Genomic DNA, 19,864 nt, shown 5'->3' on the forward strand with positions numbered 1-19,864 from the left:
AAGCGTTTTTTAATGATTAAGTAGCCCGGAGGACTTGGGATGCATTCGTGGCCAGTACTGCTACTGGAAAAGTCTGTTAACATGTCTGGGGATGGAGCGGAAATCCTCCAGGGACATCTCCAAGAAGCTCTCCTGGAGGTACTCTAAAAGTCTTTGCAGAAGGTTTCTGGGGAGAGCAGCCTTATTCCATCCTCCATGGTAGGACACTTTCCCCGCAATGCTAGTAGCAAGTAATCTGGTATCATTGCATGACAAAGCCTGGCAGTGTATGGTCCCGGTGTTTGCTGGCATTCAAGCAACATCTGTTCTTTATCTCTCTGTGTTATCGTCAGGAGAGTGATATTGTTCATGGTAACCTGGTTGAAATAGGGGAACTTAATTAAGGGGACATTCAGAGGTGGCCATTCGTACTGGGCTGTTTGCCTGTGGCTGAAAAGAAATCCTCCCCGCAGTTAGCGTTGGCGCTGAGCTGTTCGTGTTTGGCTAGCAGGGATCTTCCCTGATACCAGCCACATGGTGAGGGGAGGGGAAAAGCGATCATCCCAGAGAATTGGATGCGGGGAGAGGTTTAGTTTGGTTTCTGCTGCTGCACGTTAACAGGAAAACTGCAGCACTAAATGGCCAACTCAACGGGCTTTGCTTGGTATGGGAAAGGAGGGGGCTGCTGTTATGAAGGTTGCAGAAACCGAAAGACTATGGCTTACCATGGCCGCCTGCATGCCGAATTCTGTTGCCTGGCCCTCCGTGTGTGATCTCTAACACCAAAGCCGCAGGCACTCAATATAAGATGCAAAATACGACCTTGTACCAAAATCACATGTGCTATGTAATGTGAATAGTGTTGTTCACCGTGAAAGAGTATAGCCATTGTTCTGTAAAATGTATCTTTTTAAATACTTCACTCCCTTTTTTCCCTCCAGCAGCTGCAAATGTTTCAAACCTCCCTCCTCCGTCCCAAAGGCTATCTCAGATAAGGCAGCGAAAAAAACGCACGCGCGATGACATGTTCTCTGAGCTCATGCAGTTGTCCGGCACTGACAGAGCTGTGTGAAGGGACGCAACAGCAGAGTACAGGACAGTGGCCGATGAACATGAGGAGAGGTGGTGGCAGGAAGATCAGAGGAGACATGAGGCAATGCTGGGGCTACTGCGGGATCAAACGGACATGCTCCAGTGTCTGATGGAGGTTCATGAATGGCAGCAGGATCACAGACTGCCGTTGCAGCCCCTGCTTAACCGCCCTTCCTCCTCCCCAAGTTCCATAACCTCCTCACCCAGACGCCCAAGAACGTGGGGGGTGGGGGGGTGGGGGAGGCTCTGGGCATCCAACCACTCCACCTCAGTGGACAGCCCAAGCAACAGAAGGCTGTCATTCAAGAAGTTTTAAAGTGGTCTTTTCCTTCCCTCCTACCCTCCTCCCACACCCCACCCAGGCTACCTTGTGAGTTATCTCCCTATTTTTATAATCAATTAATAAAGAATACATGTTTTTTAAACAATAGTGACTTTATTTCCTTTGCAAGCAAGCTGTGATTGAAGGGGGGAGGGTAGGTGGCTTACAGGGAATTTAGAGGCAACCAAGGGGGCAGGTTTTCATCAAGGAGAAACAAACAGAAGTGTCACACAGTACCCTGGCCAGTCATGAAACTGGTTTTCAAAGCTTCTCTGATGCGCAGCGCTTCCTGCTGTGCTCTTCTAACCACTCTGGTGTCCGGCTGCACGTATGCAGCGGCCAGGCGATTTGCATCAACCTCCCAACCCACCATAAACGTCTTCCCCTTACTCTCACAGAGATTGTGGAGCACACAGCAAGCAGCAATAACAATGGGAATATTGGTTTCGCTGAGGTCTGAGTTAGTCAGCAAACTGTGCCAGCGACCCTTTAAACGTCCAAATGCACACTCTACCACCATTCTGCACTTGCTCAGCCTATAGTTGAACAGCTCCTTACTACTGTCCAGGGTGCCTGTGTACGGCTTCATGAGCCAGGGCATTAAGGGGTAGGTTGGGTCCCCAAGGATAACTATAGGCATTTCAACATCCCCAACAGTTATTTTCTGGTCTGGGAAGTAAATCCCTTCCTGCACCCATTTAAACAGACCAGAGTTCCTGAAGATGCGAGCGTCATGAACCTTTCCCGGCCATCCCACGTTGTTGTTGGTGAAACGTCCCTTCTGATCCACCAGTGCTTGCAGCACCATTGAAAAATACCCCTTGCGGTTTATGTTCTGGCTGCCCTGGTGGTCCGGTCCCAAGACAGGAATATGCGTTCCGCCTACAGCCCCACCACAGTTAGGGAATCCCATTGCAGCAAAGCCATCCACTATGACCTGCACATTTCCCAGAGTCACTACCTTTGATAGCAGCAGCTCAATGATTGCGTTGGCTACTTGCATCACAGAAACCCCCACAGTAGATTTGCCCACTCCAAATTGATTACCGACTGACTGGTAGCTGTCTGGCATTGCAAGCTTCCACAGGGCTATTGCCACTCGCTTGTGAACTGTGAGGGCTGCTCTCATCTTGGTATTCTTTCGCTTCAGGGCAGGGGAAAGCAAGTCACAAAGTTCCATGAAAGTGCCCTTACACATGCGAAAGTTTCGGAGCCACTGGGAATCATCCCAGACCTGCAAAACTATGCGGTCCCACCGCTCTATGCTTGTTTCCCAGGCCCAGAATCGGCGTTCCACGGCATGAGCCTGCCCCATTAACACCATGATCTCCAAATTGCGGGGGAACGCGGTTTTAGAGAAAAGTGTGTTCATGTCCTCATCACCGCGCTTCCGTCGCCTCCTCGCCTGGTTTTTCAGGTGCTGGTTCTGCATAAACTGCACAATAATGCGTGAGGTGTTTACAGTGGTCATAACTGCTGCGGTGAGCTGAACGGGCTCCATGCTTGCTGTGCAACAGCGTCTGCTCCTGCTCAGGCAATCCAGGGAAAAGGGCACGAAACGATTGTTTGCCATTGCTCTGGCAGAGGGAGGGGTGACTGACAACATGACTTACAGGATTGGTTTACAGGGAATTAAAATCAACAAAGGGGGTGGCTTTGCGAGAAACAGAATGGCCCCCTCAAGGACAGAACTCAAAACTGGGTTTAGCAGGCCGTTGGTTTCATGGAGGGAGGGAGGAGAAAATGAATACAAAACAAATCTGGTCTATTTCTTGTTTTGATCCACTTTATCTGTCTTTATACATCTTGCTGGCAGCAGACTGTGCAGTACGACCGCTAGCCATCGTTATCTCCTGAGTGCTCGGCAGAAGACGGTGCAGTATGACTGCTGGCCATCGTCTTCTCCTGGCTGCTCATTAAAAGACAGTGCACTAGGACTGCTGGTAGGACTGAATCGCCATGAGACGAAACTTAAAAGGGAAATGATCTTGCTGAGTCATTCCCATGTTTGCCCAGGCGCCCCTGACATCACTGAGGTCGGTTAAAAGAGCACCCTGAACTACATCGACGATGGCTACCAGTCATATTGCACTGTCTGCTGCCAAAAGGCAATAAGCTGCTGCTGTGTAGCAATGTAGTCCCACGTCTGCCAGCACCCAGGAGACATACGGTGACGGTTAGCTGAGAGGGCTCCATGCTTGCCGTGGTATGGCGTCTGCATGGGTAACCCAGGAAAAAAGGCACGAAATGATTGTCTGCCGTTGCTTTCATGGAGGGAGGAAGGGAAGGCGGGCCTAACGATATGTACCCAGAACCACCCGCAACAATGTTTTAGCCCCATCAGGCATTGGGATTTCTACCCAGAATTCAAATGGGCGGCGGAGACTGCGGGAACTGTGGGATAGCTAACCACAGTGCAACGCTGCAGAAGTTGACAGTTGCCTTGGTACTGTGGATGCACTCCGCCGACTACATGCACTTAGAGCATTTGTGTGGGGACACACACAATCGACTGTATAAAAACGCTTTCTACAAAACCAACTTCTATAAATTCGACCTAATTTTGTAGTGTAGACAAGGCCTAACTGTGACGGGATGTACCAGACCCTTTGAGGCCCTCTGGAAGACCCCCAGTCCTGCCACACCCCGTCCCAGAGAGGAGCAGAAGAGAAGTCCTCCAATAAGCCTAGAGTGGTTGTGGGAAAGCAGTCAATGGGGGAGGCCACAGAGAGCAGCTAGTCGGGGCCCAGCAGGCTCACATAAAAGGGGCAGAGTCAGTTAGTTCCTTGCTGGAGCTGGAGGAGTATGGATAGTGTGCCTGGCTGGGGGGAGCTACAGGACCTCTGACAGAGCAGTGCTGGCAGAGACCAGGTGGTATGAGAAGGAACTTTGGGCTGGCTGCTGGGAGTCAACCAGAACAAGCTCCTGAAGTAAGGGTGAAGAATGTGTTGTGGCCTGTGGAAGCATAGCACCAGTGTGGTTTAGTTAATGGGATGTGGTGGATGGCTGCTATCTACAGGGTCCCTGGGCTGGGACCTGGAGTGGTGGGTGGGCCTGTGTTCCCTTCCTCCCCTTGTTCTCCCCATTAGCCACTGGAGAAGTGGCCTGGACCTTGATACACCCCAGAAGGGGAAGTGACCTGAAAGGCCCAGACAGGGTGAGGACATTGCCACCCAGGGGGAAGTCCTGGAGTATGGCTTGATACCAGGGCCAAGACCACTGATAGACTGCAGAACTAATTAAGGACCTAAGCCCAAGGAGGGCTACAGGAAAAGAGAGTGGAGGCACATGCACTCTGCCAAGGGGGTGCTCGCAAGAGGTGAGTGCCACCCTGTTACGCTAACACTATCAAATAGTCCGTCAGATAGTAAAACAGAGTTGTTATTGACTTATACGTAAACTAATATTGATTCAGAGTGGCTACTGAGTGGCTATTCAGAGCACATTGCATCAGTATTTCAAAAGAGGGACAAAGACCAGAACTTTCCCATGTTCTCCCACTCCGAACTAATTTTTCCCTGTTGCCTTAAAAAGGTGACAGATTCTAGTAAGAGGTTTGTCTTCCATTATTCTTTAGTGGTACTGTGGGATAACTCAGAAATGATGCTGACAATCTCTGGAGGGAGTCAATCCTTGCTTATAGGACTGATCAATATGATATGGAATGACATCAAACCAGTAAGCCACTGAATATTTTTAAATTAAGTGATTTTGCCAGTATAGCTTAACCAGCTCTCAGAATGAAATAAGCTAGGCTGGCAAAAGCACTTTTTTGCTGGTATAACCATGTCCACACTAGGGCTTTTGCTGGTATTAAAGACCTCATTTAAAAGCATTACACCTCTAACTGCCATTACTATACTGGAAAGCTTTTAATTTACACTTGGCCTGGTGTATTGGTAGACTACAAACTAAGAACCTACTGTGACCAAATGCACGTCTGTATTCACACTGTCTAGGCTTTTCTAGTAATCTTTGTACAAAATATGCTTTGTGAGGTATTATTTGAAAACTAATAACTCACAGGTCAATAATATCACGGTGAACGGTACGTAGCAACATTGTGTTTAAAGTTGTGAAATCCCCACCCCCATATGATAAAGGCACATGTTCAAACTCAAGTAACCCCATGTAGGTAGAACTCCTCAAGCAAGCCTGTCTTAAACAATGGGATATGTTTACCTCAATTTACATATAAGCTGTAAATAGTCCTTGCAAAAGAATGAAGAAAGAAGACGAAGAATATCTGCATTTCACAATACACAGGTGACAAACAGCATAACCCCTCTTCCCCAGCAGACTCTCTCTGTGCTCCCAGTTGGAAAGAACTTTATCTAGGGGTCACGCTCATGAAAATGCATTTCAAAGGGTGACTGAACTACAAAAGTGAGGGGCAAAAATATTGTTATCTTTCCCTATCCATCTCTCTTGAATTTAAAAAAGCTGGATTATTTTGTCGTCTTGACTTTAGGACAGATCCTGACCTGAAGATTAGTCAGTAATGCTGCTGGAAGCATGTGGTAAGAATTTTACCTTGAACCAAGTCTAACTGGTAAAGTTTTAGTACTAGGAAGGGTTTTATCTTTTTCTTGTAACCATTTCTGACTTCAGTGCCTTAATACTTGTACTGACTTAAAAGTATCTCTTTGTAGTTTAAACTATTTTCATTCTTTAAACAAAATTAATCCAGTGTTGTGAACTGTGTGGGTAACTCCATTTAAGGTGGTGAGTTGTTGTATATTGTTCCCTTACAGGGGTAATGGACTTAAAACATTTGAAATGTCCAGGAGAGGGCTGGACAGCACAGAACTCACATGGTGAGTGCGTGAGATCTTGGGATTGGGAGTGTGTTGGTCACCCTGCAAGTAATAACCATGGCTGGTGGAAGTCAGAGTGTAGCTGGTGTTTGCTGACAGGCTGCTGGGACCAGAGTTGTTGAACCAGAACTGTGGCCATACACAGATACACAGGTGTGACATCCCAGGTTAAAGGGCAGGTGGTGACTCGGCCCCTCACTGGTCTGGATTGCACCCCAAAATGTCACATTTGAACTGTCCAGTTTTAAAATAAGTCACTGTATTTATGTTAAAAGCCACAGAATCAAACATCGCTGAATTCTGGGGAAGTTCAGATCTGGATCCAAAGTTTGGTATATCTGAATTGAACTTTTGGCTCATGAGAATTGAAAACTAATGAAGGTTTTGTAAATGAACTCTATCCTAAGCAAGCTAGCATAGAATTTTTTCTTTCTTCCAAAGCAGGATGGTGATTGACCTGACATTCTACTCTGGGTAAACAGACACTGCCTGGCATCTGTTAAGATCGAGGCAGCACTGGCAAATACAAAGACACTGCTATTTGAACGGGAAAGCTGCCAGCTTCAAAACTGGGGGAAGATAGATACATTTCTAAATGTTCAGGAAAACCTGTGGAACACAACTAACCTATCTGTCCTTGACACTAGTAACTTTCCATTATGATTTCAACAAAATCCAAAACAGGGCATCTCTTAAATCAGCTGTCTTTAAGATGTGAAAGCCTGATCCTTGTATACTAGAGGATGTATTCTATATTACTGCTGAGAACACTTCAAAAGATTTGGTGCTTTAGGTATATGAAGATGTTTATCTGACTATCATGGATGATCAAAACTGAGCTACAAATCAAGCAAGAATAAGCACACTCAAGACTTCTGTCACTTCCTGCTTCCAATTCCAACCAGAATCCAGAAGTACAGAGACATGCAAAATATTCCAAAAATATTTACCCAAATGTTTGAAGTTCTCATTAAAAATTCTCAGGATTAGCCTTACTTAAGATTAATCTTGACTTAATCTTAAGTAAGGCTAAATCTTAATCTTGACTTGATCTAATCTTGACTAGAGATGTTTACAGACATCAAGGACAAGCAGAACAGATGATATTGTTTAACAGCATTAAGTTCATGCAATTGCTTCAGCTAATGATGCAGAGCTGGTGGAGCATCTTGGTGGAGAAAGGAACACACGAAAGAATCTGGTACCAAATCAAAATGGGCAGAGCTTCAGTCAGTTCCAATCAGCTCTTAGTTAAGGGAGGGGGGTGGGAAAGAAGATTCAGACAGGGCTATTCACATGCCAGAACAGTGCAGGAGAGACCTCTGTCTGGGGAGCTTCAGTGTCCTACCCACCCATCTAGGTTTAGGGAAGAAACTCCTGAGTGGAGCTAGCCAGAAACTCAACTGGCAGCAGACAGAGCTATAGTTGCAGCAGCTGTTGTCAGACATGGATGATAGCAGACTGCTTTCTGTAGTTTACTCTGTATTTTCTTTCCTATGAGGAGACTACAAAGAGTCAATAGGCACTTCAACCTACCCTCCTTTCTTCCCCCCCCCCTTACCTCTTTGCTTTCAATGTCCCATCTCTCTTTCCTATTTATCTAAACCAGTCCTAACAAACCTCTCAAAACTTAATCCATTTCTCTTTTACTTCATTTCCTCCCACCCCCCAAAATAACAATACTAACATGGTGTTGACAAGCCATCACTCTGCTTGTATACTATAATCCCTTTCCACTACCTTTTGTCTTAACTAGACTGTAAAATCTTTGGGAGCCGGGATCCTGTAGTACTCTGTACTTGTAGAGCCTAGGACAATGTGAACCTGATATCAGTTTGCTGGTGCGTGCTACCATACATAGTAAAGATCATACAGATTGTACAGACGCGAAAGAATATGAAATACCCCTCTTCTGGTACTGTACTGTACTGTACTGACTTCACTTTAGCCTTAGCCTTTTAATTCGATACAAGTCAGACGTTCAGTCCCATTTCAGAATTTATGGGACAGTGGTGCGCCCCCCCCCCCGCCCCCAAAAAATTCAGAACCCTCCTTAAGCCTTCTAAGTACTGAATAGAAGTGTTCTCTGGCTATGGATCTCCTTTTCTTATTGAACATTGCTAGCACCTACATGGCAAAGAGTTTTCTAAGAGAAGGCAGCTCTTTAATCTGGCAGAGAAAGGCATAATGGATCCGGTGGTTGGATGCTGAGAATAGACAAATTCAGACGGTTAAAAATTGGTTTCTTATTTCTAATCTATTGAGGGACATGGTGGACTCTCCATCACTTGATGTCTTTAAAGAAAGACTAGATCCCTTTATAAAGATATGCACTAGCTCAAACAGAAGTTAAGGGCTTGATGCAGAAATTACTAGGTGAAGTTTTATGGCCTGTGTTATGCGAGAGGTCAGACTAGATGATCATAATGCTCCCATCTTTCTTAAAACATGACTTTCTACAAGGGCCACCCATCTGCCCCAAGTTATATGATCATCTCAGCCAAAATTCAGCCACATGCAAAAAATGCAGACCTTTGCTCAATGCTCAGGGGACTGTGCTTACCTTCTGCCTTATTTGGGTTATGTGGATCTGCCATTCTATCCCCCTCCCTAATTAGACAGGAGAGAGAGAACAGTCCCACTTACATGTTTCTTCAGTCTGTTGTCCAGCACAAACTCCCTGTGGTCACGTACATCATGTATTTCCTTCTTTCCTGAGTTTCCTACCCCTCACATTCTCCGCATCTGCCACATTGCCTTGCAACACTGCTCAGTCTGCTTTTCACTTCTCCTCTCACCCCCACATTTCTTTGCCTCAGTTTCCAGTTCTATTCCCTAACTCACTCCCCTCTGCTGTTCTCACAGTCCCATTCCCTGCCCTGCCACATGTTTCTGGACCCTGTCTGGCCTTTGCATGGTCCCATAAGGGGCGACCATCTTTCCTAAAGGCAGTCTGTGACTTCAGTCAAGATTTAATTTCCATATCTTTCAGGGAGAACAAGTATATTCATGTCCACCAGGACGAAGGGGTTTGAGGGAAGACCATTTTAGTGGACCAAAGGTAGGCTTGTGACAAAAGAAAACTACCAGTTACTAAGTGTGTTTGGGCCAAACAAAAGATAACAATGCTCTAAAGAGTATCATTTTAAACATCTAATTCTGCAGACACTTGCTATCAGGTATTGAGCTACTACTAAGAGCTGGATTTCAGTTGGACTAATCTGCATTAAGATATAACAGGGATGGTACCTATAGATATTCATAGCCAACACAACTTTTGAATAAACTATTTGACTTTTTGAAAATTTTGACTACTGTTTAATGTTATGAGAACAACCTGAATACCCCAAATACAACTTGTGACACTTTTCAACTATAGTCACAAATATTTATAATTCTTTGCCCAGCTCTAACTACAAAGGAAGCTGGGGGAAGGTGGAAGGGAAAGAGAAAAAGAATTGAATGTCCATCCTCTTTAATTACACATAAACCTGAGTTCCCGCATCTTTGAAACAAGCATTCAGCCTTCTGCTTTGCTGAAAGAAGCAATGGAATTCTGGGCATGTGACCATGTGAGGAGGCCTTGATGTCATTTTAGAGGTATCTCTAGGACCTAACAATTTAGGTGGACTATAGGGTGGCACAGAATTTGGCGCATCCTCCACAGGCAATCTGTTCCTGCCTTACAGAAATCTATAATTTAGAGTTCTGGGGCCAAGATCTTCAGCTAGTCTGAAATCAGTGCGGTTACTAACTGTTACTCTATTTTACATCAGGTGAGGATCTGCCCACTCACATTGGTGGTACATTTGAAGCTGCATTTTATCCATTTATTATCCCTTATTTTACAATATAAACCACCCAATCCTGCAGCTGTTTGACTACTCCTGTATGTAAAGACTACACAAAGCTGGATCCAGACTTTCTCAGGCCATCCTTAACTGTAACACTGCTGTATTTTATTAGGGAGGTCACAGGCAGAAATGTAATCAGGGAAGCAAGGTAACAGAGGAGACTAGAAAACCAGGAGCAAAGATAAAGTATCCAAAAATTCACTTTATCTTATAAAATGGAACTCAGTAAACATTAGCATTTATTAATCTCATTCTACAAACCCTTGGGGAGCTTCAGGAGCAAAAGATGAAACTGGATTTATTGTAAGTATGCATATTAATTGCACATCTGACAATCAAGATTCGGCTTTTTGCAGAAACTCTGGTATTTTGACCTACGCTGTTAACCCAACAGATGCCAAATACTGGCTGTTTCTGTTAGGAGAAATTGTTGATGGAGTCAGGTATCTGTTGCAATCTTATTTACAATAACTGTCCCATTTCCATGAACAGTACAAATCAAAACAACCGGAGGCAGTTTCTTTGCTCACAATTCTAGGCCTCTTTTCACCCAACACTCTGCCCAAAAATCTCTCTAGGCTTTCTCAGGGTTGTGTTTCCAGTGCTTCTCTAGTTGCCGCCTGCTGCTGCTTTTCTGGCTACTTCTGAGTGTTTCTGCTCAAACATGCACAACTCTTCCAAATACCCAGCCCTTGAGTTTGCATTCACTCCCCAGCAAAATCTCTCTATGCACACAGCTCAGTTTCTAACCAGTTTTGTAAGTGGCCAGTGTTTGGGGCAGTGGCTGCTGTTTCAGCTATCTTACTCCTGAAAGAAGCTTAACTGCTCCTTAAGCACTACTTGAATGAAGGATGGCCATCATGCCCACCAGCTTCGATGAGGTATCACCCAGCCTCCTCCACAATAAGTGCTTTCCAGCAATGTTGATCATTGTAACTCATTTTAAACTAATGCTGACCAAAAATTGAGATACACATTCAGACAGTTCAGCGGAAATGTCTCCATATCTAAAGCTGTTAATATTTTTAGGCTGAGGTGCCGCATCTAAAGAAACCTTGGAACTAGTGTTTGTGACAGCTCTGAAAACATTGGCCCATGAAACTTCGATTAAAAAAAAAAATCAATGACACTAGTCACAATACTGATTATTTCAATCTTTGATCTGTGTTGGCATTATCAAGTACAGCCACAATAATCCATCCAGCAGCAGTACACAAACACACCCTGAAACTTGCTGTTAGTACAATAAAGTGCATGGGGAAGGCACATACACAGCTGCAGCTATCGACAAAAACTGTTTAGCTATTTCAAGGTGCATGAAAAGGGGTGAGAGACACAGGTGTTGTAAGAACAGATGGGCAAACTGATTACTGTGATAAGCAAAGTCTGGCTCTTGTGCTGAGCATAGCTCATGCTAGCCTTATTGAAATGTTTATAATTAGAGTGGCTCAAAATAACACAAATAATTATACTAATTTTCCAGTAGAAATGAAACTTATTGCTACAAACCCTGACAGTGACCATGTTTTCAACATGGTGCTTCAGCTTACTTCTAGGTAAGAGAACCGAACTCTTTCAATAGGAACAACAGAAACAGCGCATCACTTTTGATCCTTTGAATCAGAAATTAATGTGGCTCATAAAATGAATTTTTTTTCTCTGGCAAATTAAAGCATTAAGATCCAGATTTTTAAAGGTATTAGGCATGGCTGTAGTCATCATGGCAATGCCTAACTCATTGTCAAAAGCGACTGTCAATGGAATTTTGGCTCCTAAGTGCCTAAAGCTCTTTTGAAAATGATTTAGCCTTCTAAATCACTTAGATGTTGCAATGAGGAGCATAGCAATACCTTTACAAATCTGGGCCTAAATCCTTTTTATTTTTAAATCTGTCAATGTGCATCAAAGAAAGGAATGACTTTACTACCTACACAGTTCCAGCAACTTTCTTTAGCCACCCATTAATATGCTCATATTTCAGCATCTTCTGTGTTCTCAGAAAACACCGCAACAGTCACTAATTCATTCCAAGATATTATTTGGTTACCAAAGGATAAATTGGCTTTCAAAATACTAAAGTACTCGAAAAACCATCTGGTCTTTTGAAGTATTCCTTCCCCACTCCACCCTAAAAAAAAAAAAAAAAAAAAAATTCTGGTACATTTTCCCGTGTTACAAATTCTGATGCAGAGAAGTCAACTAACTTCAGGGTGACTAGATAGCAAATGTGAAAAATCAGGATGGGGGTGGGGGGTAATAGGCACCTAGATAAGAAAAATATCGGGACTGTCCCTGAATATCAGGACTGTCCCTATAAAACTGGGACATCTGGTCACCCTAACTAACTTATCTATACTGTATGCAGAGACAAGAAATAAATTCAGAACTGTGATGGGATGGAGTAGGCCTAGAGACCTCAGTGTCCTACCACACCCATCCCAGGAAAGGAGCAGTAGAGGAGTCCTCCGAGCAGGCTAGGAGGGCCATATAAAAAGAGTTGCAGGAGCCAGAGACAGTCAGTTGCTTGCTGGAGCCAAAGGTGTTTAAGTCGTGCTCCTGAGTGGCCAAACGGGACTGCAGAGCCACAGACAGCTCAGTGCTGGCAGAGACCAGGGCAGCGAGGAAGAGCCCCTAGCTGGCTGCTGGGCCTGAACTTAGATGAGCCCTGAGGTAAGGGTGAAGCTTTGGCAAAGGCTGGGGCTGTGAGGAAGTGTACCAAGGAATTGAAAGCAGTGTAATTAAAGGGACATGGTGGCAGAGGCTGCTATTCTTAGGGTCCCTGGACGTGGGACCAGGAGTAGTGGGTGATCTGGCTTCCCCCCCACCCCAGAGGCCACTGGGGAACTTGGCTACAATCAGACAGTGAGAAAACCCCAGAAGGGGAACTAAACAACTCAGTGGCCCAGCTGGGGCCAGAGAAGACCAAAGGCAAAAACCGTTGCCTCCAGGGATGAAGCCCTGGAGGTTATGGCCCGATACCAGGGCTGGGACTATTAAAAGATCTCAGAACCATCTAAGCAGAAAGGGGCACTCGCAAGAGGTGGCTGCCACACCGTTACAAGAACTCTGCTAATACTGTATGGCTCCATTCATGGTAAAAGATTGCTCCCAATCAGAGTTATGAATGTTAGATATACAAAAAAGTATATATATTCTATGTAACCTCTTTTGGCAAGTTTTCTTTATGCAGTGAGCTTCCTGTGAGAATCCTTAGCAAAGTACATAGATTTTTAGGTATTGCAACACTCCAGTCCCTTTGTGGATCTAGCTCTTGCTCTCTTGTACTCTTTCCCCAGCTGGGGAAGGAAGTTACACTTGGCACAGGTGAGGCTGAGCCCCCATCCTGTTAAAGACCAGGTCACTGTGTGACGTGCATTATTTTTGGGAGTCTGGTTAGTTCGCTTTCCTGAGGCCCAGATTTATGTAGTGAATATGCAGGTGTGGAGCAATGTGGCCTTTAAACCTATGATTAAGAAATACTTGCTGTTCACATTCTTGTATGATTGATAGGCCACTTCCATTAGAGTTGACTTACTCTCTGGTGTTTCAGGTTGTTCAGCCACAAGTAACTTTATCCTAAAAATAGTCTAGCGAAAAAGGAAAAACCCATTTTTATTGCTTTGCTTTATGGCTTCTGCTAACACCTCTTACACAACACTTCTTTTTTGATCCTGAATAGAGACATTATTAAAATCAAGACTAAGCATGTTATCCTCCAACCATGATCAGTATAAAAATCTTAATTTTAAAATATATATATAAGTAAGGACACAGATATTACATTTTTGCCTAACATAATTACAAATTTATTTTTTTCATTAATATTGGGGTCTATTCTAATATCATTGTTGGCCATTAGAAAGTACAAGGTTCTCCAGATGACAAGCTTTAGATATGGCAGTCACTCATTTATAACTAAAAATGCTGGAAAGTCTGCATTATGTAGAATAGTTTAATGTTAGATGATTTGTATTGTGTTTTGAATCTTAGCATTCCTCTCATCCTGCAACATTCTGCGGAATTCATAATGCTTCTTGCAGGATGTGTGGCATTTCAAGATGCTCGGACAATATGGCTGCTATATTTTTGCCCTTCTTTAAATGGCCCATCACACCTTCTATTTATTTCTAGTCATTTGTCATCATTTTAAGATAAGATGACCTTTGCAGCACATCAGAGGTAACACCAAAGAAAATTTTCCCTTTTCCTGTCCTACAAATAGCTAAAGCTGAAAACAGGGAATGTCACGGCTCTATAAATCTGTTAGATGAATTACATAAGATATTTGGTATAGGATCCTATATAGCAAGGTGGGATGTTTCATAATATGAGCCAAACTGGCATTGGAAACAGAACTGGGTGTAGCTAATGCTTAGGTGTTTGGGGTTTTTTTTTAAGCTATTTAGATCTTCCCTGATTTACATTGGGTATTTTCTTTGGGTTACTTGTTCAGCTAATAACATTAGAAATAAATAGTTATACCACTGGTCACAGGGGGACTTAGGTGATCTTAAAATACATTAATCAGGGGTGTGGAGTCAATCTAACTGTCTAGTGTAGACCAGCCCTAAAAGTATGCTCCTGTGATGGCAGCTCTGTTTGGTAGCTAGACTCATTCAACCTTAAGCCTGGTCTACATTAGATCTGTTTAACTGTCAGAGTGTGAAAAATCCACACATTTTTCACAGGAAACTTAAAATCTTTTTTATTCCAAAACAGAATGAAAACATTGCAAAATATTAACATATCCTCATTTTAAAAAATTAAACATGCTACAGTATAAACAGGAAGCAGTGATGCTTTAAATTTATACTGTTAGAGCACTTGAAGTAGCAACTGAAATTGTTACTTGGTCATTTTTATCACCCTTTGGGAATTTTAATTCTGTGGATACTGACTGTTTTCTCCAAGTGAATCATGGTGGCTTTTGAATCCTGTAGTAACTAAGTTCTGTTTAATTCATTTTTATGATACATCAATAATCTACAGGATTCAACTTTTTTAGAATGTTAAACTCAATACATTCGTGGCCCCTTTATAAGAGTGAAATGAAAAGAGGCCTAGCAGAGTGAAACAAAGTTAACATGGCCAATTAAAAAAAGTTCCCCTTCTTCTCAATTTTGACTTCTACACCTTAGTCAGGTGCTGACCAAGGCCCTCACTTCTCACTGCACACATGCTGCTTGATATGCATTGTAATTGTGCAAGCCAAAATTTTCAAGAGTGAGCAGTGATTTAATAATCAAATCCCTTTAATAAGAAGGGGAACTTTGAGCTTTAAATTGTATTTAAATGCAGGAGACTCAAAGATGTAAAGCCTCATCAAGCTGTGCAAAGCAGCAGCCCTGTGTTTCTTTCACAGGGTACAAAACCATCCGTACTTGCTGGTTATAAAATACAAGGAAGCCAATTTCTAAAGGGCACCAAAAGGTCTTCTGTTCTAGCCATTATAAACAGGCGATTGCCAAGGATTTTGGGAGAACTCCTGTGGGAACTAAGACTTTATTAGCTTTTAAAACAAGTAAACAGACTTAGCAGGGGACTGTTAGCATAGTGTTGATCCATCCACATTCAGTAATCATTCAAGAGAAAACCCAACCATTATTTTACAAGCCTCCTTCCCAAAAAGGAGTACAAAATGGTACAAACTGAAAGAAAAAGAAAACACCCCCCACAACAAAAATACAGACAAGGGCCAAGAAATGTCCTTTATTAAATGGGAACTTTGCAGACCACTCAAAGGCAATCAGTTTGGTTATAGATCGGGTGGAATTGATTTTAGTAATGCTTTAGTCAGTGCACATGGAGTCATGTCTTTCTCTAGAGATTTGTGCAAAAAACCCCACAACAGTTATGACCACAAGGACTACTTTAAGCAACAGCCCTCTATTTTTACTTTCTAAAACACAAAATAGGCAAATATTTTCTGATGGGTGACATCTGCTAAAGCTTTGCATCTCCTCTTCCTCACATGAAGTGGGCTTTCATATACAGTAGGGATAAACTCAACCCTTATATAAACACTTAAAAAATGACAAGAACACCAATTTGAGGACTTTTGGAAAGATTTTAAATATTCATAAACAGAAGTGGTGTAGAGGGAGTTTTAGTTTCCTGCAAAGTAGTGTCAGTATGACAATAATCTGAAATGGATGAGAAATAAAAAAATTCAGAATATTTTCCAGCAACCCTCCTTCCAAATGCAACCAAAATGAACGTTTTCTTTGACAAATTTTGTTTTGGTCAAGATACCATTTATGGTCAAATGGTTTGCCTAAACATTTTTTAACAAACTCCACTAGTAAAGAAAACCACCACCCAGCTTTTGCTCTTTCATACTACATGCAGCAGGTTACACCGTAATGCAGATCCCCGAGGGGTAAAATCCTGACACCGCAGATGTCAATGGCAAAACTCGCATTGACTTCACTGGGGTCAGGACTTTACCCTATGGATAAGGGGGGGGGGGGGGGGGGAATCAATGCATAAAGTTGTTGGAGTCCTGGGATGCGGACAAACAAATGCAGCCTTTTCACTGTGAGGAGTCTGGAATTAACCCCATTGAACCTACCCTGCATGAATTCACATGAACTGCTGCTTGGGCTTATTAGAATTAAGGTCCTGATCATGCACAGACATACATATTTGCAGAGTTACAGGCTATAGGAGCAATTAATTAGGTACAACATTGTTATTTAATGGGAATATGTTCAGGAGACATGTCACACTTGCAAAAAATCTTTAATAAACAAGGGGTCAGGATTATGGTTTTCTGGCATTCCAAGACTCCACATTCCAGCAGCATAGTGTCCCCCAGCATAAGGATGGGGCAATTGTTCAGTACCAACTTAGAGTGATGAATACCACCTACAACACCTTATGTTTCCTAACCAACTTATGCAGAAAAAAAAGATATGACACATTAAGGGTTAATCAGTGAAGTTTGGGGGGAAAAAACCCCAAAAAACTTCATGCATGAAAAGAGGGCAGGAAAAAAATTACTTCTGGGCTTGGCTTTGCTAGCCACAAAACTAGATACTATGGAAAGGGGTGCAGAAGGAAGGGAAGAGAGAAGCTCAAATTCAGTTTGCTATCCTCAACTCAAATCCGAATACCAACGTACAAAGCCATCAGATTTAGAGTTAGTGTTCCTGCCACATTTTGCTGACTACCTCACATTGAGAGGGGGCTTGGTTTGCTCTTGTCCAAGGCCACATATTCGAAAACCAAGAAATGCAGTTAAAGTTGCCCTTTCTATCAAGGCACCCAAACTATCTTAATATGGGCCCCTCTGCTGATATCAACCAACCTTTCTTTACTTGTTTTATCACATTTCATATAGATGCCTTAAGTGCAAATTTAGTTCCATTTCTGTTCCGCTTTCCCCTGCCAGCTCTCTGGTATCCGAGTGCACTAGAGCTTCTGGGAGACCTTCAAGGAAACCCAGTACCGGCAAAAGGAGGAAAGAACATTGAGTACTTTGCAACAAATGTTTGCATTAAAGTTTTTCCAGTTTGTGTGAAACTTAACGTTCATTAAGTACGTTTGAATTTTCTTTGTAACTCAAAAAATGGAACTTCAGGAATTTCCTTGGGCAATACAGATCTTTCTGTAATCAGCCCATAGTGAAGATTTTGCAGTTAAAACAACATTAGCAAATGAAATAGAAATTTATTTTTAAAGCATCTCTTAAGCTTCTTGTAGTATGTGCAATGTCTATTTTTATTTTAAAATGTTCTGTATATGTTAGTCATACTAAAAACATGTTTGAGAGGATAAAGGAGTTCCACCCTAGACTTGTAACTTCAAAGTTTGATTGTGCAAGGGGCTGAGCACTCTTAACTTTTTGATCGCATGCTGCACGGTGCAGAAGCTGGTCCTTAAGCGAAGGATAAAAAGTTATAGAAGCACATAAAAGAATAGCTCCTATCTGAGTCTCTGGCTACAGGAGCTTTTTCTTGGAGTCCATGCGGATGTCTTTGCTCCTTAACTGAAGTCTTCCATCATGTTAGCATAGTTAAATTTGATGGTTATACTTTCTATTTATTTCTTGGATGTAGATATGTGTAACAATAATGAATAAGGAAATAGCTTGTGAACCCAAACTATAACAGTAGAAGCAGGTGCTCTTGTATAGTACAAAAGGTAGCGAAGCAGTTACTATAGTACTATACTCGGGAATTGGTGTTAACAGTATCCATGGTAAAGAAGAAAATAAGAGTACACTTCTCTCCGGGCTGGCTTTGCATCATATGAAGATGTTAATGGCACTTTGAAAGAGAAGATATCTACCTGTGTATTATACAATGTTTGATAATTAAGATTATTCCATTAAATATTTTGAAGCAAATCAAGAGGAATTGAAGGACCGGATTTCTTGAGTGCAATGCCCATTTCAGAGCAAGAGAGGAAAATTACATTCAAGAAATGCGGCATACTTTTAAAGTCAGATCATATTTGGATAGGAGTGCAAACATTTCAAATGGAAAATAATAAATATATAGTTCAAAGTCTGAAACTGGAAAGTTATACAGCAATTTTAAAGCACAGAATATCTGAAATTAAGCTCAAATACATTGTGGCTTTAGATCACTTTAAATAAAATGCAAACAGACCACACCAATACATTTTTATTTCTGTCTAAAATTATGCTGAGGGATGCAAGGTATACTTTGTCTAACCAAGAATGGAAAGCTATACCAGCAGGCCCAGCTATATTCCTGTTGAACCAAATGGGGAAAAATATAGAAGACATAGCGCTTGTATTTCTCACAGTAAGTTGGGTGCTGAGTCATTCTAATTTGAAACTGCACTGTATTTTGTCACAGTGCTAGCAGTAAAACAGTCCACTACAAGCCCCAATTTGGCAAACATTTTGGCACATGCTTTTGCATACATCGTCATTTTCATGAAGCTGCAAAGTAATCATGCATCAATTCCACAATGGCACTACTCACTGAGCAAAGTTATGTATATTTGCAGAATTGGGGCTTTTACTTGCATATGGTCACAAGTGGTTCTGAGCAATAAGATACATTTTGAAAGCATTAAAGTATAATCTGTTGTGCACAAAAATGTGAGGCCTTTGAAAATTGAGATGTTTACCTTTCAGTTTTTCAAAATGGTCATGATTGTGACAGGGTCCTCTGGCTGCTGACTCTGCTCCAGTCCACAAATGATCAGAGACCCTTGTGCTGGTCAAACACAAACACTTGTTTAGTTTATTTACAGGGTGGGTTCCCACCACCTTCATACTACATACAGCTTTGCTCCAACAGTCCTAGGGAGCACTCAGCTCCTCCAACAAGCAGGGAAGAGCCATCTCTCTCCTCTCCCTGCTACTTGCTTTCTCTCCTTCTTCCTTCCTCCCTCTGCCTAATGGCTTAATTAGCCTTCCAGCTCTGCTTCGCCCTCAAATTAGGCACAGCTGTTTGACCAGCTCCATTCTGCATTGTTTGATTGGAACTGCTGACCAGAGTGCTGGCTCAGCTGTTCTCGCCTAGCACTCTGTCACAGCGATATTCAGTGTAATGAAAAAACTGGAGTCCTGTATGGTGTCTGCTGAATCTAGGAAGCTAAGTAAAAAGTGGTCACTTTAAACTGATCATTTTATCAGATGACAAAAATGCAAAGTTTTTGAAACAGAAAGTATGAATTTTAGGTATACATGCAAAAATACAATAGTCATTGAAAGAGTTGAAAAGCACATGGAAACAAAAAGGTGTGACATTTCACAAAAAAGGGGTACTTTCTAACAGTTCTAGTCTAATGTTGAGGCAATTATATATAAGCATTAGGTC

This window comes from Natator depressus, chromosome 2 (genome assembly GCF_965152275.1).
Source record: "Natator depressus isolate rNatDep1 chromosome 2, rNatDep2.hap1, whole genome shotgun sequence".
NCBI classification, from domain to species: domain Eukaryota; kingdom Metazoa; phylum Chordata; order Testudines; family Cheloniidae; genus Natator; species Natator depressus.